The 20,933-nt window shown below is 47.3% G+C and overlaps 1 long non-coding RNA gene across 1 annotated transcript in view; it reads left to right on the top strand.

Annotated features, from left to right (window-relative positions):
- The first annotated feature begins 442 nt into the window (after positions 1-442).
- Positions 443-20,933, top strand: part of LOC148136400 (uncharacterized) — a 59,703-nt gene continuing 39,212 nt past the window's right edge. Inside the window, exon 1 of the long non-coding RNA XR_015754451.1 lies at positions 443-543. This is a non-coding gene — a long non-coding RNA (uncharacterized LOC148136400). The remainder of the gene's footprint in view (positions 544-20,933) is intronic.

Raw genomic sequence — 20,933 nt, 5'->3', positions numbered from 1 at the left:
AATTATTATTAATGTATAGCGTTGGTCTGCATGTCTGAACAGCCATACTTCCTGGATGGCGTCTGCACTGTCAGACATCCAGACTGTGCACAGCAGCTCCTGCTTCGATTACACAGAGGGTTAATAGATGGCACACTGCCAAAACACACACTCGCATCTAGCAACATTTTAAATAAAGCCAAACGGTTCTATCCCCGGGCCCCTTTCCTCCCCCCTCTCCCTTCCCCCCAACTCTGTGCCTGCGCTGTTGCTGTAGCCAATCTGCGGTTGTCCCCTGTCGCCTCCCGCCCCTTATTTCCCCTCCTCACACATCAGCGACTGAATAAAGCAGCCCAGGGCTTCAGGTTCAGCTGGGAGAGTTCCAGCGTTGCCTCAGCCGAACTATTTTCAGATGTCTGCCAGCCAGCTCGGTTTCCTCTGAGAACAGAGAGAGACAGAGAAAAAAAAACTCAAGCTTCTCCCTTTCGTGCAATAAAATAAAAGAGAGGGGAACCAGAAGAAGGCAGAAGTCACCAATGATGAGGAGAATCTCCATGTCCAGCTGTAAGTACAAAAACTCCATATGCAATCGCTCTCTGTTGGAATTGTTTATTTCATTGTGTCTTTTTCTGTTAAAAGTCAAGGGGGGCTGGCACATTTTCACCCTTTCATGATTCAAGCCTGAATCTCGACCATCAGTTACCACTCGCATCCCAGAAATGTAAACCGGCCTGACCCTTTTTACAGCAAAACTGCAAACTTTGATCCCGTCCCTGGCAAATATTTGAAGTTTATCCGGATTGTCAGTGACATTGAACCCTGGGCGAAATTGAGCCTCTCTCCAGTTCCGTTCAGTCGCCAATCTCAATGTCCCCCTCTTTTGACGTGGGTGGGGAGGGTGGGGGTCACTTTGTACATGTACAGGCTTTATGTTTTGGAAGCAGAGGGTCAGAACGGTTGTAACCATATCTGTGATGTCAATGTTGGTTCGGTGCTGCATAACCTGGACATTACCAAGTCCCATATAAAGAGTGACAGTAAGACAATTCATGCATGTCTATGTGGGTAAAAAAAACCAAATACTTATATTTATAACGTCTCGCCATCTGCTCAGACTTTTCTGGTAATCTGTATGCACACCCACAGATTTAGATCATCCTGTGATTTTTTTTTTGTATGTGTGAATCTGGCTCCCCTCGCCTTAACAAAGGAATATATACATAGCTTAAAACATGTCAATATGTCTCCCCACTGGATTCCACAACTGTGACACTATGATTAAGCGGGAGGTTTCAGTGAAAATCTGCCACAGTGTGTGGGTCCCATGTCTGCCACAGTTCCATTTTTAAACTTTCTGTCCGTGAGTGTGTGTGTGAGAGAGAGTTATCCCACTTTCAGTCAGTGTGTAACTCACCCCTGTCACTAACTGAGGAAGCTCACCATTGCTTCTGAGCTCGACCGTCAGCAGCTAAAATGTATTCTGAGAGCCTAAAGACAAAGGCAACTTGTGAATTGCCTCAGAGTCATGCAAGTATGTCTCGGTCACCGCTGATTCTCGCTCTCGAGAACACTAATTCAGAAAATACTCAGTACTGGAGGCCAAGCAGTCGTTTGTCAGGCATGGATAAAGCATTCAGAGTTGGTGGGATCTTCTGCTGTGTGAGGCATCACATTCCAACCTGATTTTAATGTTCACAAACCTGGCCTGTCAATCAGGCAGGAAGCTGATTGGGGAGTGATTTAACACCAGGGTCCCAATGGGTGTCTTTCCTTGCCAATTTCTCCCACTCAAACTCTTCCTCCCTCGCCACCTTCTCCATCGATCCCTGTACTTCACCCCCCTTCCTCATTTTTTTTCTCATTTTGGTGTGGTAAACAAAACAGTGAGCAGAAAATATTTCTTTTGTTGACTGTGCGTCCCCCAGATACCCAAACTGAATGCCCCAGCAGATGTCTACCCTGTGTGTCCCACCACCAGATGGTATTCACCCCATGTATCTCCCCCAGCAGGTATCCACCCTGTGTGTCCCCCCTCTTCCCCAGCAGGTATCCACCCTGTGTGTCTCCCCTCTTCCCCAGCAGGTATCCACCCTGTGTGTCCCCCCTCTTCCCCAGCAGGTATCTACCCTGTGTGTCTCCCCTCTTCCCCAGCAGGTATCCACCCTGTGTGTCTCCCCTCTTCCCCAGCAGGTATCCACCCTGTGTGTCCCCCCCTCTTCCCCAGCAGATATCCACCCTGTGTGACCCCCCTCTTCCCCAGCAGATATCCACCTTGTGTCTCCCCTCTTCCCCAGCAGGTATCCACCCTGTGTGTCCCCGTCTCCCCAGCATCTATCCACCCTGTGACCCCCCTCTTCCCCCAGCAGATATCCACCCTGTGTGACCCCCCTCTTCCCCAGCAGATATCCACCCTGTGACCCCCCTCTTCCCCAGCAGATATCCACCCTGTGTGTCTCCCCTCTTCCCCCAGCAGGTATCCACCCTGTGTGTCCCCGTCTCCCCAGCATATATCTACCCTGTGACCCCCCTCTTCCCCAGCAGATATCCACCCTGTATGTCCCCGTCTCCCCAGCAGATATCCACCCTGTGACCCCCCTCTTCCCCCAGCAGATATCCACCCTGTGTGTCCCCGTCTCCCCAGCAGGTATCCACCCTGTGTGTCCCCGTCTCCCCAGCATATATCTACCCTGTGACCCCCCTCTTCCCCAGCAAATATCCACCCTGTATGTCCCCGTCTCCCCAGCAGATATCCACCCTGTGTGTCCCCGTCTCCCCAGCAGGTATCCACCCTGTGTGTCCCCCTCTCCCCCAGTATTCGAAAGCTCCCCACCACTCTGTGTGCGTGTGTGAGAGCTGTATGTGCCTATCCTGTCTGCTGTTGTGCAGCACACTGATCCAGGGAAAGTACATAGCTCACACACACACAAAATGGAGCTGCTCCCCGGCCCCTGTCGGGACACCGTCTGGTGCGCTCTGAGCTCCCCCCACCCCACCCCCATGAGCGGGCTAAGGGCTAAGGGTGTAACGGGGAGCCCGCCAGCCTTGCTCGTTTCCATGGGATCTCCACCTGCAGTTGCCGACGTGCCCACAAACAGCACAAAGAAAGCGAACGCAGGGCCGCTTGCTGCAGCAGAGTCACTCCGAAAGCACGGGGTAACGGGGGCTTCCTCAACAGGGGTAAGGCTGTGTGATCGAATGTGAGACCGTGGGTCAGATTTACAGCTCCCACCGCCTCCCAACCCTGTGTTTCAAGCAAATGACCATAACTTGTGACTGTGAACTTGAATGAGGAAATGATGGTGAACAGGGGCTGCTGCAGTTCAGGGTGAACGTCACCCTGGGGTTTTGGTGCTGATTAAATCCTGGGTTTTGGTGCTGATTAAATCCTGGGGTTTGGTGCTGATTAAACCCTGGGGTTTGGTGCTGATTAAACCCTGGGTTTTGGTGCTGAATAAACCCTGGGTTTTGGTGCTGATTAAATCCTGGGTTTTGGTGCTGATTAAATCCTGGGGTTTGGTGCTGATTAAACCCTGGGGTTTGGTGCTGATTAAACCCTGGGTTTTGGTGCTGAATAAACCCTGGGTTTTGGTGCTGAATAAACCCTGGGTTTTGGTGCTGATTAAACCCTGGGTTTTGGTGCTGAATAAACCCTGGGGTTTGGTGCTGATTAAACCCTGGGTTTTGGTGCTGATTAAACCCTGGGTTTTGGTGCTGAATAAACCCTGGGGTTTGGTGCTGATTAAACCCTGGGTTTTGGTGCTGATTAAACCCTGGGGTTTGGTGCTGATTAAACCCTGGGTTTTGGTGCTGAATAAACCCTGGGTTTTGGTGCTGATTAAACCCTGGGTTTTGGTGCTGAATAAACCCTGGGGTTTGGTGCTGATTAAACCCTGGGTTTTGGTGCTGAATAAACCCTGGGGTTTGGTGCTGATTAAACCCTGGGTTTTGGTGCTGATTAAACCCTGGGTTTTTGTGCTGATTAAACCCTGGGTTTTGGTGCTGATTAAATCCTGGGTTTTGGTGCTGATTAAACCCTGGGTTTTGGTGCTGATTAAACCCTGGGTTTTTGGTGCTGATTAAACCCTGGGTTTTGGTGCTGAATAAACCCTGGGTTTTGGTGCTGATTAAACCCTGGGTTTTTGGTGCTGATTAAACCCTGGGTTTTGGTGCTGATTAAACCCTGGGTTTTGGTGCTGAATAAACCCTGGGTTTTGGTGCTGATTAAACCCTGGGTTTTGGTGCTGATTAAACCCTGGGTTTTTGGTGCTGATTAAATCCTGGGTTTTGGTGCTGATTAAATCCTGGGTTTTGGTGCTGAATAAACCCTGGGTTTTGGTGCTGATTAAACCCTGGGTTTTGGTGCTGATTAAACCCTGGGTTTTTGGTGCTGATTAAACCCTGGGTTTTGGTGCTGATTAAACCCTGGGTTTTTGGTGCTGATTAAACCCTGGATTTTGGTGCTGATTAAACCCTGGGTTTTGGTGCTGATTAAACCCTGGGTTTTGGTGCTGATTAAACCCTGGGTTTTGCTGCTGATTAAACCCTGGGGTTTGGTGCTGATTAAACCCTGGGGTTTGGTGCTGAATAAACCCTGGGTTTTGGTGCTGATTAAACCCTGGGTTTTGGTGCTGATTAAACCCTGGGTTTTGGTGCTGCTGGGTCCTTTGTTGTGTTTTTGTGTTGTTGCTGCTTTATTCAGATTTGCTCTCTTTTCTTTTTGAAGATGAAGTGCTATTGTGAATTGATGGGTGTTCGGTAGCACCAGCTCGTGGCTGCAGAGCAAGGGCAGTGGGTAATTCTGAGGAAACAGTGAACAATTACAAGGGTGGTGGGGACAGTGTGTCCATTAATCTGATATCCAGGCTATGATGTGCTGCAAAAAGTGCCTCCCACCACCATCCTTTTTGTTTTAAAATTGACTGTAGTAGACTTGGTGCACTGGGGTGGGGGGAAACAGATTCTGGGGGCAACCACAGTCAAAATGCAAAAACATTGGTGATCGTTTTGCTCCTTTTTGAAGAATGTGACTGTCACACGTTCTTAAGAGTGTTTGGGAATTCCGAAACTTAAGGGGAGAGGCTTCACGGTGAAATGTTGCCTTTTGAATTGTGGTCATCAGTTCTGGAGATAGTCACCGCTCTGTGAAAAGCAGGGAAGGACTTGCATTTACATTGCGCCAGCCTCCAGGAACACTTGAGAGTCAGTGGGGCACGTTTGAAGTGGTGTGATGATGGAATAGGCGACAGCCAGTTTGTGCACAGCAAGCTCCCACAAATAGCAATAACCAGACTGGCTGAACAGTTAGCAGGGATATTGATTTGAGGTTTTAGGTGGAACACTGGGGCTCGCTCCTCTGGCATCTTTCATATTTTTAAGAACTTATTTCAAAGGTCTTACTGGTTAAAGGCAGCATCTTTTATATTATTTTAAGGCAATTGTTTCCCCAGAGGCTTTGCATTCGTTGGTGTTTCATTAAGGGGTAACTGTTCATATGGGTCTGCAAGCTGAACTCTGGTCTCCTGTTTAGCTGGTCATGTGCACGCACACACCTGGACATGCACACATACATATTCCACATGCACACAACACACACACAGACAGATAGGCACACCATTTTTACAGAAGGACCATAGAAAGCATCCTATCCAGATGCATCATTGTGTTCTTCTCAGTACAGAGTCCATCTCTCACAGCCCGGTCCATCTCTCACAGCCCGGTCCATCTCTCACAGCCCGGTCCATCTCTCACAGCCCGGTCCATCTCACACACCAGCCTTCCATCCATTGACTCCATCTATACTTCTCCCTGCCTTGGGAAAGCAACCAGCATCATCAAAGGCCCTTCCCACTCTGCTTATAATTTCTTCCACCCTCTTCCATCAGGCAGAAGATACAGAGGCGTAAATACACATATCATCAGGGTCAGGAACAGCTTCTTCCCCACTGTCATTAGACTTCCGAATGGACCTCTCACATTTAATGCTGATCTCACTGTTTACGCACTTTCTCTGTAGCTGTAACATTGTATTCCTCACTCTGACCCATTACCCTAACACACTTTGTACGGCTGTGATTTGCACGTACTGCATGCAAAACAAAACTTTTCACTGTAGCTAGGTACATGTGACAATAATAAATCAAATCAAAAACAACATTCACACAACACTGACACACACACAAAGACAAACAGACAGGTGCACAACACTGACACACACAGATACACAACACAGACAAACAGACAGGTGAACAACACTGACACACACAGACAAGCAGACACACAAAGACAAACAGACAGGTGCACAACACTGACACACACAGATACACAACACAGACAAACAGACAGGTGCACAACACTGACACACACAGACAAGCAGACACACAAAGACAAACAGACAGACGCACAACACAGACACACAGACAAACAGACAGGCGCACAATACTGACGTACACAGACAAGCAAGCACACAACACAGACAAACAGACAGGTGCACAACACTGACACACACAGACAAGCAGACACACAAAGACAAACAGACAGGTGCACAACACTGACACACACAGACACACAACACAGACAAACAGACAGGTGCACAACACTGACACACACAGACACACAACACAGACAAACAGACAGGTGCACAACACTGACACACACAGACACACAACACAGACAAACAGACTGGCACACAACACTGACACACACAGACAAGCAGCCACGCAACACAGACAAACCGACAGGAAGCCACTGCACTGCAATCAAAAGTAGTGCCCCAGGCCAATTTCAAGCTTTTGTTTATCCAGTTCGAAAGCCCCCCATCTTCTGCGATGTGAGCTCAGACCAGACTGGGGGGTATCTCATGTTCCATCAATGGGAATGATTTAGGGCCAGACTGATGATACACAGAAAGGACTGAGAGCAGATCCCTCCAGTTGAAGTCCCGGTGTGGATTTAACTGGGCTGGGGGTACTTGCAATCTGTGACTTACAAAGCACTTTGCTCTGAGGAATGTGATTGCCATTTTTTGTTCTCTCTGCAAGGTGAATGTTAACAGCTGTGTCAATGTCTGTCAGTCTAGTCAGTGTGGGTCAACTCCTAGCTGCTGACTTTAGTCTGGACTGTGGGTTCAATATAGATTCAGGGTTCAACTTGGATTATTATAGATTGGATTAAACCTGAACAGTAAGTTTAAAAATATAGACACAGCACTAAATACAGATTGTAGATATTCTATGAATCATGCATTACTTCAAATTGATACACACAATTTGAAAAATCTGATTTTTATGAAATCTAAAACAAAGACTTGCAGTTATACAGCACCTTCCTAAATCCTACAGTGCTTTACGTGAAAGAAGCAGTTCTGAAGTAATGTCATTGTTGTAGTTAAATAAAGACTCCCTCCTGTCAAAGTAACTAGTGTGAGGCATCTCAAATTGTTTTCCTGGAGGAAGATGCTATTTGAATGTAAGATTTATAACTGCAAATGGCTGCCATCTCTCCCATTGTTTCTCACACTGATAGTAACTTCTGATAGCCCCCCGTAAGTAACTGAGGAAGCTCACCGTCGTTTTGATGACCTGCTTCTGAGCTGGACCCTCAGCTGCTAAAATGTATTCTGAGAGCCTAAAGACAAAGGCAACTTGTGAACCACCTCAGAGTCATGCAAGTATGTCTCAGTCACCACTGATTCTCGCTCTCGAGGACACTGATTCAGGAATCACTCAGTACTGGCTGCTCCTCAGATGCTGCCTGAACTGCTGTGCTCTTCCAGCACCACTAATCCAAAAACTGGAGCCCAAACAGTCATTTGTCAGGCATGGATAAAGCATTCAGAGTTGGTGGGATCTTCTGCTGTGTGAAGCATCACATTCCAGCCTGATTCTAATGTTCACAAACCTGGCCTGTCAATCAGGCAGGAAGCTGATTGGAGAGTGATTTAACACTAGGGTCCCCATGGGTGTCTTTCCTGCTCAATGTTATTACTCCCCTTCCATTACCTTCCCTGCTCCATCTCTTCCACTCCACGCACTTCCCTCTATTTCTCCTCTTCACCCCTCCCTCCATCTCTCCTCTTCCTCCTCCAATTTTGCTGTCTCACCCCCTCCTCCAAATCTCCTCTCTCCCACTGCTCAACTCTTCTGTCCCCCTCCCTCCCTCCATCTCTCTTCTCCCTCCACCTGTGTACTCCCCTTCCCTCTCTATCTCTCCCCTCTCCCCCTCCTACCCTCCTCCCTCTATCTCTCCTCTTCCCTTTCCCTCCTTCTATCTGTCCATCTCTCCTCTCCTTCCCCCCCCCCCACTTTTATCTCTCATCTATCACCTTCTCACCACTTGCCCTGACTCCCTCTATCTCCCTCTCACCATCTTTCCTCTCTTCATTCCTCTCTCTATCTGGGTGATACAGTGGTTCAGTGGTTAGCACTGCTGCCCCAGGTTCGATTCCAGCCTTGGGCAACTGTCTGTGTGGAGTTTGCACATTCTCCCTGTGTCTGTGTGGGTTAGCTCCAGTTTCCTCCCACAATCCAAAGATGTGCAGGTTAGGGTGAATTGGCCATGCTAAATTGCCCATGGTGTTCAGGGATGTGCAGGTTAGGTGCATTAGTCAGGGGTAAATGTAGAGTAATAGGGTAGGGGAATGGGTCTGGGTGGTTACTCTTTGGAGGGTCGGTGTGGACTTGTTGGGCCGAAGGGCCTGTTTCCACACTGTAGGGATTCTATCTCTGCTGTCCCCCTTACCTCCCTCTCTCTATCTCCTCCCACCCACTCCTGACATCGCCTCTTTTCCCCTGTACTCCTCCCCCAACTCAGTCAGGCAACCTATCAGTTGTCCATGTGTATGGCCTTAAGAAACAAGTTAGTAAATGCACAATTAAAGCAGCCAGTGGTCAATTTAGTAATGATGCCAACATTTAAATTATGCCAGAGTTGAAAGAAAAAAAGATTTGCATTTATGTAGTGCCTTTCAGAGTCTTTCACAGTACTCCACGTCCAGTACAACGTGTTGTGTCGGGTCTTTGTTGAGCCAGGACATGTAGCAACCATAATCTGCCGGGCACAACACCGTGGTCCTGACGAGCTGATGTGGTGCTGTGCCATTGGTTAAGGGGTGAATGTTGGCCAAGGCACCAGGGAGAACCCTGCTGTTTTTCTCTGAATCACAGCCGTGGGATCTTTCGCAGTCCATGTTCAGGCACGTGGTTTGGTGGGTCATCTGGAATCAGTTGAAAACTCCTTCAGTTCTGGAGTGACACATGAAGCAAACTCTGGGTCAAATGAGATGCGAACCCAGAGCCATTTATGGCTGAATCACTGCTGACACCTGAAAACTAAAACTAGGGGCAGAGAGTGGATTCATATTTATTACAGCTAAAAAGCCCAAGGCTTATGTAGTTAACCACCATTCTGGTAGTTACACAATGCAATGGTGGCTGAGTTGCTGTCTAATTATAGCACTGAATCTCCAACTAATTTAAACCGATCCAGATATTCACAGCTGAAAATTGGACGGTTTAGTTTAGTTGTTGTTGGTGAATAGTGATCTTAATAAAGTTTATAATAAAGATTTGGAATTGAGAGTAAAGCAAATGGAGGTAATGACAGATCTGCATCTTATATGTACATCTTACATTGACAGGAGGGACAGTGAGGATTGCCCGAAATGTCAATTTTCCTGCCCCTCGGATACTGCGCTTTTCTAGCACCACTCTAATCTTGACTTTAATCTCCAGCATCTGCAGTACCCACATCTGCCTAGGAGGGACATTAATGCTACACTAAATATTGGAATGAGCCGGAAAAGAATGATTCTGTTTGTGAGGCTCACTCCTCATATCCTTGAATATCCCACCTACAACCATCTGTTATATGGTTCTGAAATCTATGTCCATGCACACTTTGCCTCCATGTCAGTCCCAGGCCAGCTGTCAATTGCTGAATCCCAGACCTGTCAATTTCTAGTCTCCTTCAATTGTGTAGAAAAGTCAGTCGTTTGTAGGATGACTGACGAGATTTAACCAGAGGGTCCCAACCCCATCCTAAATGGTTAGTGGACCAGAGTAGGTAAGAATTGAGAGATTCCTTAATCCTGCTTCAGACCTTTATGTTAAAATTTCAATTCTGAGATTATCTCTTTTGACCCATTTGTATCCTCTCACTTCCTAAGTCTTGTGCCGTGTGGACTGGATGCCTTTCAGTTTCCTGTCTCTGAGATAACTCCCAGTCTGAACGCTGACGGTCAGAGCTCTCTGTGTCAGAGGCACTGGAGCCTAGCCTGATCTAATGCTTCAACAGGAAAAGCAAAAGGCTGGATAAAAACACCCCCCTCTCTCCAGAAGAGAACACAGCAGGCTAGAGTGAGGGGAGAGAATTGAGAGTTAACATCTCAAATCAATGGCCTGGGTTCTCGTGAAAGGTCATTGACCTGAGATGTGAGTCTGACCCTAACACCCCTGAAGAAGGTGAATAATGGACTGATTATTCCCTCTTCCCAGCACCAGGGTACTGTTGCTGTTGGGCGATAACAGCCACCGTGCTGAATGAGTAACTCCACACCCTCGTCGATGCCAACTTAGCTCGCTTTGGAGAAGGGGAGCGATTGAACAGAAACAAGCAGGGAGCAACCCCAGCTTGCATTACCTTTAACTGCATTTCCCCAATTTTCTTTGCCCTTTTTGAATGCCCGCTCAAAGTGGCGGGTTCAAGTCCCCATACCTTGGTACATGAAGACTAGGCTACCACTGAAATGCAGAGCTGAGGCAGTGTTGTGCTGTTGGAGGTGGGCTTTTGTTTCCTGGATGGTCAACGTTCACCCTGCCCCCTCTGGTGGGGACAGTAGATGGACCTGGCATTGTTTGGAAGAAGAATCATAAGAGCTCCTCCCCCAGTGTCCTCCAACCAGCATCACCCCCTAGGTAAAAGAGGGTGTGGTGACTATCATAGTGCTGTGTAGGGGGGCCTGTGAGTACAAACTGGCTGGTTTGGTTTCTTATGTCTAACTGTTCCAACACTTCTAAAATATTTGGTTGGCAGTGTAGCCTTTTGGGGTAAGGTCATGCTAGGCACTATACATTCTCTGGTTTAGAAGAATGATTGAAAGGTTTAAAATTCTACTCCAGGGAGGTTGTTTCCCGTGGTTGGGATGTCTATAACCAGGGGACCCAGTCTCGGGCTGTGGGGTAGACTATCTAGGACTGATCAGGAACGATTCCTCCACTCAAAAGGTAGTGAACCTGTGGGATTCTCTATCATAGGAGGCCAAGTCACTGAGTATATTCAAGAAAGGCGTTGATTTTTATTGAGATTTTAAAGGTATCGGTAGGCAAGGGGGAGTTGAGGTGCAGGGTCAGCCATGATCGTATTGAGTGGTGAGCAGGTTAGAGGGCTGAAAGGTTAGATCCTGCTCCTAGTTTCTCAATAAATGCAAGTCCTTTGCCTTTGTTCCTGACTCGGGGTAGGAAGGTTAGATTGATGGGTGAGCTGATGTTCAGAGTGACTTCCAACCCCTAGGACCACCCAAAGTGGGGTATTTTGGGTGGCACTCACTGAGGCATCACTGGCCAAACCATCCCTCCCTCCCCAGCTCACCACTCTTTATCGTCCTCTCCTCTTCCCCCACACCCAAGGTGCTCACTGAGGGGCCACAATAACATCACAAGCCTCGAAGCAGACCCCTCATGGGGAAAAGTGTTGGGAAGCACTGTTCCGGTCTCTTCCCGATTATTCTTCCCCATTGAGACAGCGGCTGAATTAGTCCCATTCTCAGGGTACTCCTGAGTGTCAGTGTACCATTTCCTAACTCCAACTCCCAACACAGGGCACTGCTGCTCTTGTGAATCTGTGATTACTGAGACTGTGAGCTTTAATCACGGTATCGCCCTCCCTCAACTGATGTAGTGTTGCATATAATTTCCTCTAACGTCTGCTGCTTAGCTCAGTGTTGAACTGCACCCCTACCTCGACTTATACTTCAAAGTATTCCTTTACCCGAAGCAACACATCCCTTCATTACAAAGCCCAGGATTGGTGCCAAGTTGGGGGTCAAAAGTTGCAGACTGTTAAGGGTCACCGTGCTGGGGCATGGGTGAACCCAAGGTATTAAGAAAACAGCCTGAGGTGGACTACTCAACCGGCCTTGTCTGTCAAATGAGGGGTGTCCGGAAGGGAGGTCAGCTTATTGCTTTTGCCTTTGGAGTTATGAATAAGGAATACATTTTAGGAAAACAAATCAGCATTCCCTTCCCCCTCATTTGTGAGCAGGATGTTGTTTTCCACACAGGCATGGGAAATGACTGCCCTCTGTTCAAATGCCCCTCCGCCCCCTCCCATTGAGAAATCAGACAGTATCGTTTATAGTACAGTCTTGGCCTGTGGTAAAAGTCCCTGGGAACGATGATGATGCTAAATCATGGTTAGTGATACCCATTGACTTGGAGAGGTTGTTATGGTTGAGCTGTCACATGATCCTGCTTGTTCAGGAAGCTCTCCCACTCGTACTGGCCACCCCAGGCTGATCGGAAGAAATTGACCGGTCAATAATCACGCCCTGAGATGGGATTGAACCCAAAAAGCTTCAAGCCCAGGCACTCCCCACCTTGCCTGACTGGTGTGTCACAGGAGAGGAGAAAGTGAGCACTGCAGATGCTGGAAATCAGAGTCCAGAGTGTGGTGCTCTAAAAAGCGCAGCAGGTCAGGCAGCATCCAAAAAGCAGGAGAATCGACGTTTCGGGCATAAGCCCTTCATTGGGAATTCCTGATAAAGGGCTTATGCCCGAAACGTCGATTCTTCTGCTCTTTGGATGCTGCCTGACCTGCTGTGCTTTTCCAGCACCACACTCTCAACACTGTCATTGAATCCCTGCTGTGCAGATATAAAACATTTGGCGTATCAAATCTGTGCCAGCCCTCTATACAGCATCCCATCTTATCCTATATCCCCGCATTAACCACAGCTATTCCACCTAGCCTGCACATCCCTGAACAGCAAATGGGACTAGATTAGGTTACGATATCTGGTCAGCATGGACGGGTTGGACGGAAGGGTCTGTTTCATTGCTGTACATCTCTATGACTACGGGGCAATTTCCCATTGCCAATCCGCCCTAACCCACACATCTTGGACTGTGGTGGGGGGACGCGGTATCCAGAGCACCCAAAGGAAACCCACACAGACACTGGGAGAATATGCAAACTCCACACAGATAGTCGCCCTAGGGTGGAATCGAACCCAGGTCCCTGGCGCTGTGAGGAAGCAGTGCTAATGGCGATGCCACTTTACATAATGGGACAACGAGACCCATGGTGCACTCCATCCTTTCGATGCCAATTAAACCAACTTAATAAGTGACACACCCTCAAAGTGAATGCAGTCATTCACTCCCCAATTAATCCATTTCACTTGCTTATAATTCAACCTGCCTGATAAATCTGTATTAGAAGGTTTGTTGTGGTAGTGTTGCTGAACTAATATTACAGGGGCCATAGGCTAGCACTCTGAGTACATGGTTCAAGTCAAATTAATTAAAAGTTTGGTATTGAGATGTGTCCCATCCTTATGCAGTCTGGCCTGTGTGTAACTCCCAGAACCACAGGAATGCAGTTGTCCTCTTAAACTGCACAACAATCCCCTCTGTCTGAGGGGACACCTTGCCAGCACATAGGGTGAATATTCAAATTTTTTCAAGTGAGTCCAAAACTAGGTTTAAGGAGAGAGAGGAAAGATTTGAAAGGGACCTAAGGGGCAACTTTTTTCACACAGAGGGTGATACGTGTATGGAATGAGCTGCCAGAGGAAGTGGTGGAGGCTGGTACAATTACAGCATTTAAAAGGGATCTGGATGGGTATATGAATAGGAAGGGTTTAGAGGGATATAGGCCACATCCTGACAAACGGGACTAGATTAGTGGAGGATATCTGATCGGCGTGGACGAGTTGGACTGAAGGGATTGTTTCTGTGCTGTACATCTCTATGACTGCATATTCCTTGGGACTGGTCTTATATTTCTATGTAACAAAAGTGAGAGGTGACACACTGAAGCATTCAAAATTGTCACAGGATTTGATAGGGTAGATGCAGGAAGGATGTGTCCCCGAGACTCAGACTCTGAATAAAGGGCAATCTAATGAGGACTGTGACAAGGAGGGATTTTGTCTCTTACAGCAAAGAGCCTTTAGAATTCTCTACCCCTGAGAACTGTGGAGGTTCAAACATTCAATACGTTCAGGATATTGATTGATAGATTTCTAGATCTTGAGGCTGCTATGGGAAAATGATGTTGAGATACAAGGTTGGCCATGACTTAATGATTTGCACAGCAGGGATTGAACGGTCTCTTCCTAATATTTACTACCTTCCCAAGTTCTTACTCGAGTCAGGATAGCTGAGTTTGGACTTTCTATAAGGAGAGGCTGGGACTGTTTTCTCTGGAGCGTTGGAGGCTGAGGAGTGACCCTAGACAGGTTTTTAAAATCATGAGGGGCATGGATAAGGTGAATAATCAAGATCTTTTTCCCAGGATAAGGGAGTCCAAAACTAGAACGTGTAGGCTTAAGGTGACAAGAGAACGATTTTACAAAACCACCCAAGGGTCAACGTGTTTCATAGAGCACAAAAGGTGGTCATTCGGCCCACCATGTCTGTGCCAGCTCTTTGAATGAGTTATCTAACACCCCTTTGAAAATGACCGTTGGATCTGCCACCTCCACCCCCATGCTGTGCATTCCAGATCTGAACAACTTGCTGCAATAAATGAATTCTCACCATCTCACTCCTGATTGTTTCACTAACTGTTTGACTCTGGCCTCCCACCAGAAGAAATACCTATCTCTACCATCAAAACTCTTTGAATGCATCTGTTAAGCATTCCTTAACCTTCTGTGGTCAAAGGAGAACAGTCCCAGTTGCTGTACACTTCCCACATAATTTAACCCCTCATCCCTAATGATCTGGGGAAGAGTTCAAAGTGTTGAGATAGTGGTATATGTCACTGAAGACCGACGGAAGTTCAAGGATGATTATTTGATGTCTTGGGTTACACCTGCATGCAGTTTTAGGCTTTGAGAAATTGTAACCTGTGTTTCACCGATTGGAAGTATATCTTTGTGGTCATGATTTGGAGATGCCGGTGTTGGACTGGGGTGTACAAAGTTAAAAATCACACAACACCAGGTTATAGTCCAACAGGTTTAATTGGAAGCACTAGCTTTCGGAGCGACGCTCCAGACAACCACCTGATGAAGGAGCAGCGCTCTGAAAGCTAGTGCTTTCAGTTAAACCTGTTGGGACTATAACCTGGTGTTGTGTGATTTTTAACTTTGTGTTCCCTTTGATAAGAAAGCTGCAAGTGCATCACTGAGCAATCAGCCATAGAGTCATCCAACACAGAAAGACTCTTCAGTCAAACCAGTCCATGCCAACCCAGTTTCCCAAATTGAATTAGGCCCATTTGCCTGCATTGGGCTCATATTCCTTTAAATCTTTCCTATCCATGTACCAGTCCAAATGTCTTTTAAATGTTGTAACTGTATTTACCTCTGCCACCCCCACCGGTAGTTCATTCCATATGCACACCACTCTCTGTGTGGAAAACGTTGACCCTCAGGTGGTTTTAAAATCTTTCTCCTGTCACCTTAAACCTACGCCTTCTAGTTTTGGGCTCACTTATCCTTGGAAAAAGATCTTGACTATTCGCCTTATCCATGCCCCTCATGATTTTAAAAACGTGTCTAGGGTCACGCCTCAGCCTCCAATGCTCCAGAGAAAACAGTCCCAGCCTCTCCTTATAGTTAAACCTTCCAGTCTCAGGAACATCCTTGTAAATCTTTTTTGTACCCTTTCCAGTTTAATAACATCCTTCCTATCGCAGGACGACCAGAATTGCACGCAGTACGCCAAATGTGGCCTCACCAATGTCTTGTACAGCTGTCACATGACATCCCAACTCCTATACTCAATGCTCTGACTGAAGAAGGCCTCTTTCACCACCCTGTCTACCTGTGATGCCACTTTCAAGGAACTATGTACCTGCAACCCTAGGTCTCTCTGTTCGACAACAATCCCCAGGGCTCTCCCCAAGTCCTTCCCTGGCTTGCCTTACCAAGATGCGATGCCTCCCATTTACCATTCAGCAGCCCACTGGTCCAGTTGATCCAGATCCTGTTGTACTCTGAGATAATCTTCTTCACTGTCCTCTGAACCACCATCCACAAACTTAATAACAATGCTATCTCTATTTTCATCCAAATCATTTCATCTCAAACATAGGACAGCAACTAGTTGATCGCTATGAAAATTATAAAGATGTTTGTCAGCTGATTACAGCTGGAATTAGCAGGGACACCCAAGAAACAAACATCCCAGCTCACTGTTAAGGCTTAAAAATAAAGAGAGAACTTGACATTCGGCTTCCATTTGGATGGAACACTCTACAACTAGTTTCTCGGAACCACCTGCCAAGGACCGTATTGTTTTAAATATCAAGCTCCTGTTGTAGAGGTTTGTAGAAGCACATCTGAACTGGTTCATCAGGAATAAAGTTAAAGGGTTCCCCATTAGCATGATGGATATAAAGGATAGCACGGTGCTTCAGTGGTTAGTACAGCTGCCTCCCAGCACTACGGACCCGGGTTTGATTCCCCCCTTGGGTGACTGTGTGGAGATTGCACATTCTCCCTGCATTTTTGCAGGTTTCCCCTCACAATCTAAAGTTGTACAGGTTCGGTGGATTGGCCATGTTAAATTGCCCCGCGGATTAGCCGTCAAAAATATAGGGTACAGGTCTGGGTGGGATGCTGTTCAGAGCAGCAGTATGGGCTGAATGGCCTTCTTTCACACTCTAGGAATTCTGTGAGCATCTACCACCAGGGTGGCACAGTGGCTCAGTGGTTAGCGCTGCTGCCTCCACAGAACCAGGGATCCAGGTTCGATTCCAGCCTCAGGTGACTCTCTCTGTGGAGTTTGCACATTCTCCCCGTGTCTGTGTGGGTTTCCTCCGGGTGCTCCGGTTTCCTCCCACAGTCCAAAGATATGCAGGTTAGGGTGGATTGGCCATGCTAAATTGCCCGTAGTGTTCAGGGATATGTAGGTTAGGTGTATTAGTCAGGGGAAATGTGGAATAGTAGGGTAGTGGAATGGGTCTGGGTGGGATACTCTTTGGAGGGTCGTCGTGGACTGGTTGGGCCGAAGGGCCTGTTTACACACAGTAGGGATTTTATGACTATCATCTGTGTCGGGAGAAACTTGTTGATTATCTTTTATTCCTTACTGACTTAATGCCCCAGATTGCTCCATTATTCATGCTTATTAGCTCTGAACTAACATGAGGATGTGAACCGCTCACACTTCTCCCCAATAATAGCTATAACTTGCTTCTCTGAAATGCCTTTAACACAGTAAAATGTCAAAAGGGCTTTCTTCACCGGACTGTTACCAAACCAAAACGAAGCCACATAAAAAGTAATTAGGATTAACTTCTGCTGCATTCTGAAGGAATTAAAGGTCATATTATATTAAGCTCCCCCCAACCCACTGATACCACACAGTCTTTGAGTGTAGCTTGTGTCCTGAAGGGAGCTGATGTACTCTCTGCAGCTTCTGAGTGTGCTTAGTAATGATGTCTGATTAATTAGTGTAAACTCTACCTATTGCTTTTGTGCAATAAGCCACCTTGTTCTAATTGGCAAGTGTCCCTTCCATTTAGACTCACTCGTGGTCTATCCTCGACCATTGATAATGAGGCAAGTCCTAGACTCAACACAGCGAAAGGAGAATTGGTGACATTGACCTAGACCAGAAAACAACACTTTGGCAGTGGTGGTGGTTGACCACCATGGCATGGTGCCAAAGATGGAAAACACCAGAGCCCCATGATCTGACAGTGAGCAGAGATGAGATTTTAAGGAGTGCCTTCGGGGGGGCACAGTAATTAGCACTGCTGCCTCACCATACCAGGCACCCAGTCTGATTGCACCTTCAGGTGACTGCCTGTCAGTGTGGAGTTTGTACGTTCTCCCTGTGTCTGCCTGGGTTTCCTCCCACAGTCCAAGGATGTGCTGGTTAGGGTGGATTGGCCATGGTAAATTGCCATAGCATGCAGGCTAGGTGGATCAGCCAGGGCAAATGTGGGATTACAGGGCTATGGATGGGATGATCTTTGAAGGGTCAGCACACATTTTAATGGGCGTAATGGCCCCTTTCCCCACTGTAGGAAATGTACGATGGAGTCAGTTTTAGGAGAGGTTTCAGGCTGTAAGGAAACAGATAATTGAGGAATAGTGAGATTCAGGGAGCAGAGCTGGAGGGATGAGTTTGTGGCTTTTTTTTGGTTGGTACAGACTCAGTGGGCTGAAGGGCCTTGTAATGTGCAGGAGTCACCTCCATAACTCTGAGTGCAGAGCTGATTTAAGACTTGTACGTTAATATGATTTTTGTTTGTAAATCTTTAATAGCAAGTAACGTGAGGATTTTAAAAAATGTTTTACTGAGATCTATACACTGATGAGGCTACTTATTGCATTGAATTCTGGTCTCCCTGCTATAGCAAGGACATTGTTAAACTTGAAAGGGTTCAGAAACAATGTACACGGTTGGAGGGTTTGAGCTATAGAGAGAGGCTGAACAGGCTGGGGCTGTTTTCCCTGGAGTGTCAGAGGCTGAGGGGGTGACCTTATAAAGGTTTATAAATCATGAGGGGCATGGATAGGGTAAATAGACAAGGTCTTTTTCCAGGGTAGGTTCCAAAACTAGGGGGCATAGGTTTACGCTGAGAGGGGAAAGATATAAAAGGGACCGAAGGGATAATGTTTCATGCAGAGGGTGGTGCATGTGTGCAATGAGCTGCCAGAGGAAGTGGTAGAGGCTGGTACAATTACAGCATTTAAAAGGCATCTGGATGGGGACATGAATAGGAAGGGATCAGAGAGATATGGGTCAAGTGCTGGCAAATGGGACTAGATTAGGTTAGGATATCTGGTCGGCACGGATGAGTTGGGCCAAAGGGTCTGTTTCTCTGCTGTACATCAGTCTGACTCTATCTTCAAAGGGTTGCAGGCAGTTACAGAATTAGGGACAGGTGAAGGGGGTTAAACAAAACAGGATCAACACCAAGTATTGGAGTGGGATGCAAGTAGATGAGTGAGCTCAGGGGGTGTTGGGTAAACAGGAGGGTGCGAGTCAGGGTGGCACGGTGGCTCAGTGGTTAATACTGCAGCCTCACAGCGCCAGGGACCCGGGTTTGATTCCTGCCTTGGGCCACTGCCTGTGTGGAGTTTGCACATTCTCCCCGGGTCTGCGTGGTGCTCCGGTTTCCTCCCACAGTCCAAAGATGTGCAGGTCAGGTGAATTGGCCATGTTAAATTACCCCTAGTGTTAGGAGTATTAGTCAGGGGTAAAATATAGGCTAGGCATATGGGTCTGGGTGGGTTACTCCTTGGAGGGTCGGTATGGACTTGTTGGACCGAAGGGCCTGTTTCCACACTGCAGGGAATCTAATCTTTATTCTTTTGATTGAGGGTGCAAGGTGTGAGGTCCAGAGAGCATCGTATGAAGAGTGTGCATTGTAGTGGGTAAACATACCTCTCCATGAATGAACTAGAAACTTGGGAGAAACCAAGGAGAAAAATATACCAACCAGTGTTCACAATCAGCGGGTTCTCTTAAATAGCACAAAGATTTTCTGTCCTGAGACCAAGTAAGTTAAAGGACGGTTGCTGTTAAACATCTAATAACATAGGAAGAATTGAAGCCCTCATAAACTGTTTCGTTTTAATTAAATCTAACCCTCAGCACCCTCTGCCAACCACATAAGTTTGCTTATTATTTCAGTCTGGTTAAAATCTGAGCGTTTGGGGGTTAGAATGGCAAACAAGGGCCAGTTAAACTGCTGACATCACATCAGGAGCCAACCGCTATCAATCTCCAGCCTTTGTCCAGACTCTTTGTCCGTTACAAGCGTTAGGAATTGTAACGAGCGAATGAAAGCAATCACCATGTGTAACAATTCCATCCTGTCTTCCACTGCAGAACTGCTCCAGCATCCATTTGTAAAGCCCTTTTGTGGCCCGGGCTTGTCCCATTTGTGGCGAGCTTTATTCATGTTGGAATCAACTCTGCTGAGCGCTGACCCTGGCACAGAAGAAATGGGAAAGACAGGGCTCTGTGACAAGAGAAGCAGCAGAAAGGAGGAGATGGCGGGGGGGGGGGGGGGGCGGATTTCAAGAGAGAATTGTGTTTACGTAGCGTCTTTCATGGCCTTGGGAAGCCCCAAAGCATTTTATAGCCCTTTGAGGCACTTTTTGACAGATGGTTACAGTTATAACGTGGGAGCAGTGTAATAACAATGAGATATGTTTTCGGCATTGGCCAAGAGGTAAATGTTGGCCACCGTGCCGTGAGGGGGCTTGGCCACTTTATTTCAAAACTGCACCTAAAAGTATCTTTTGCATTGACCTGGGAGGGTAATTTCGCCAGCAGTGCAGTGCTCCCTCAGTCCTGCTTTGAAGGGTCAATGCAGATGATGTGGGCTGGCTCAGTGGTTAGCACTGCACAAGGAACCTGGGTATGATACCACCCTTGGGTGACTGTGTCTGTGTGGAGTTCTCCCCGTCTCTGCATGTGTTTCCTCTGAGTGCTCTGGTTTCCTCTCACAGTCTAAAGATGTGTAGGATGTTGTAAAACTTAAAAGGATTCAGAAAAGATTCACAAGGATGTTGCCAGGGTTGGAGGGTTTGAGCTACAGGGAGAGGCTGAACAGGCTGGGGCTGTTTTCCCTAGAGTGTTGGAGGCTGAGGGGTGACCTTATAGAGGTTTACAAAATCATGAGGGGCATGGATGGGGGGAATAGACAAGTTCTTTTCTCTGGGGTCGGGGAGTCCAGAACTAGAGGGCATAGATTTAGGGTGAGCGGGGAAAGATATAAAAGGAACCTAAGGGGCAACTTTTTCACACAGAGGGTGGTGCATG

This window comes from Chiloscyllium plagiosum, unplaced genomic scaffold (assembly GCF_037043375.1).
Source record: "Chiloscyllium plagiosum isolate Xiang-an unplaced genomic scaffold, Cpla_swu_hap1 HiC_scaffold_45, whole genome shotgun sequence".
In the NCBI taxonomy this organism is placed as follows: Eukaryota; Metazoa; Chordata; class Chondrichthyes; order Orectolobiformes; family Hemiscylliidae; genus Chiloscyllium; species Chiloscyllium plagiosum.
Note: the sequence above shows the minus strand (reverse complement) of the source record. Positions and strands in the feature narration are given on the sequence as shown.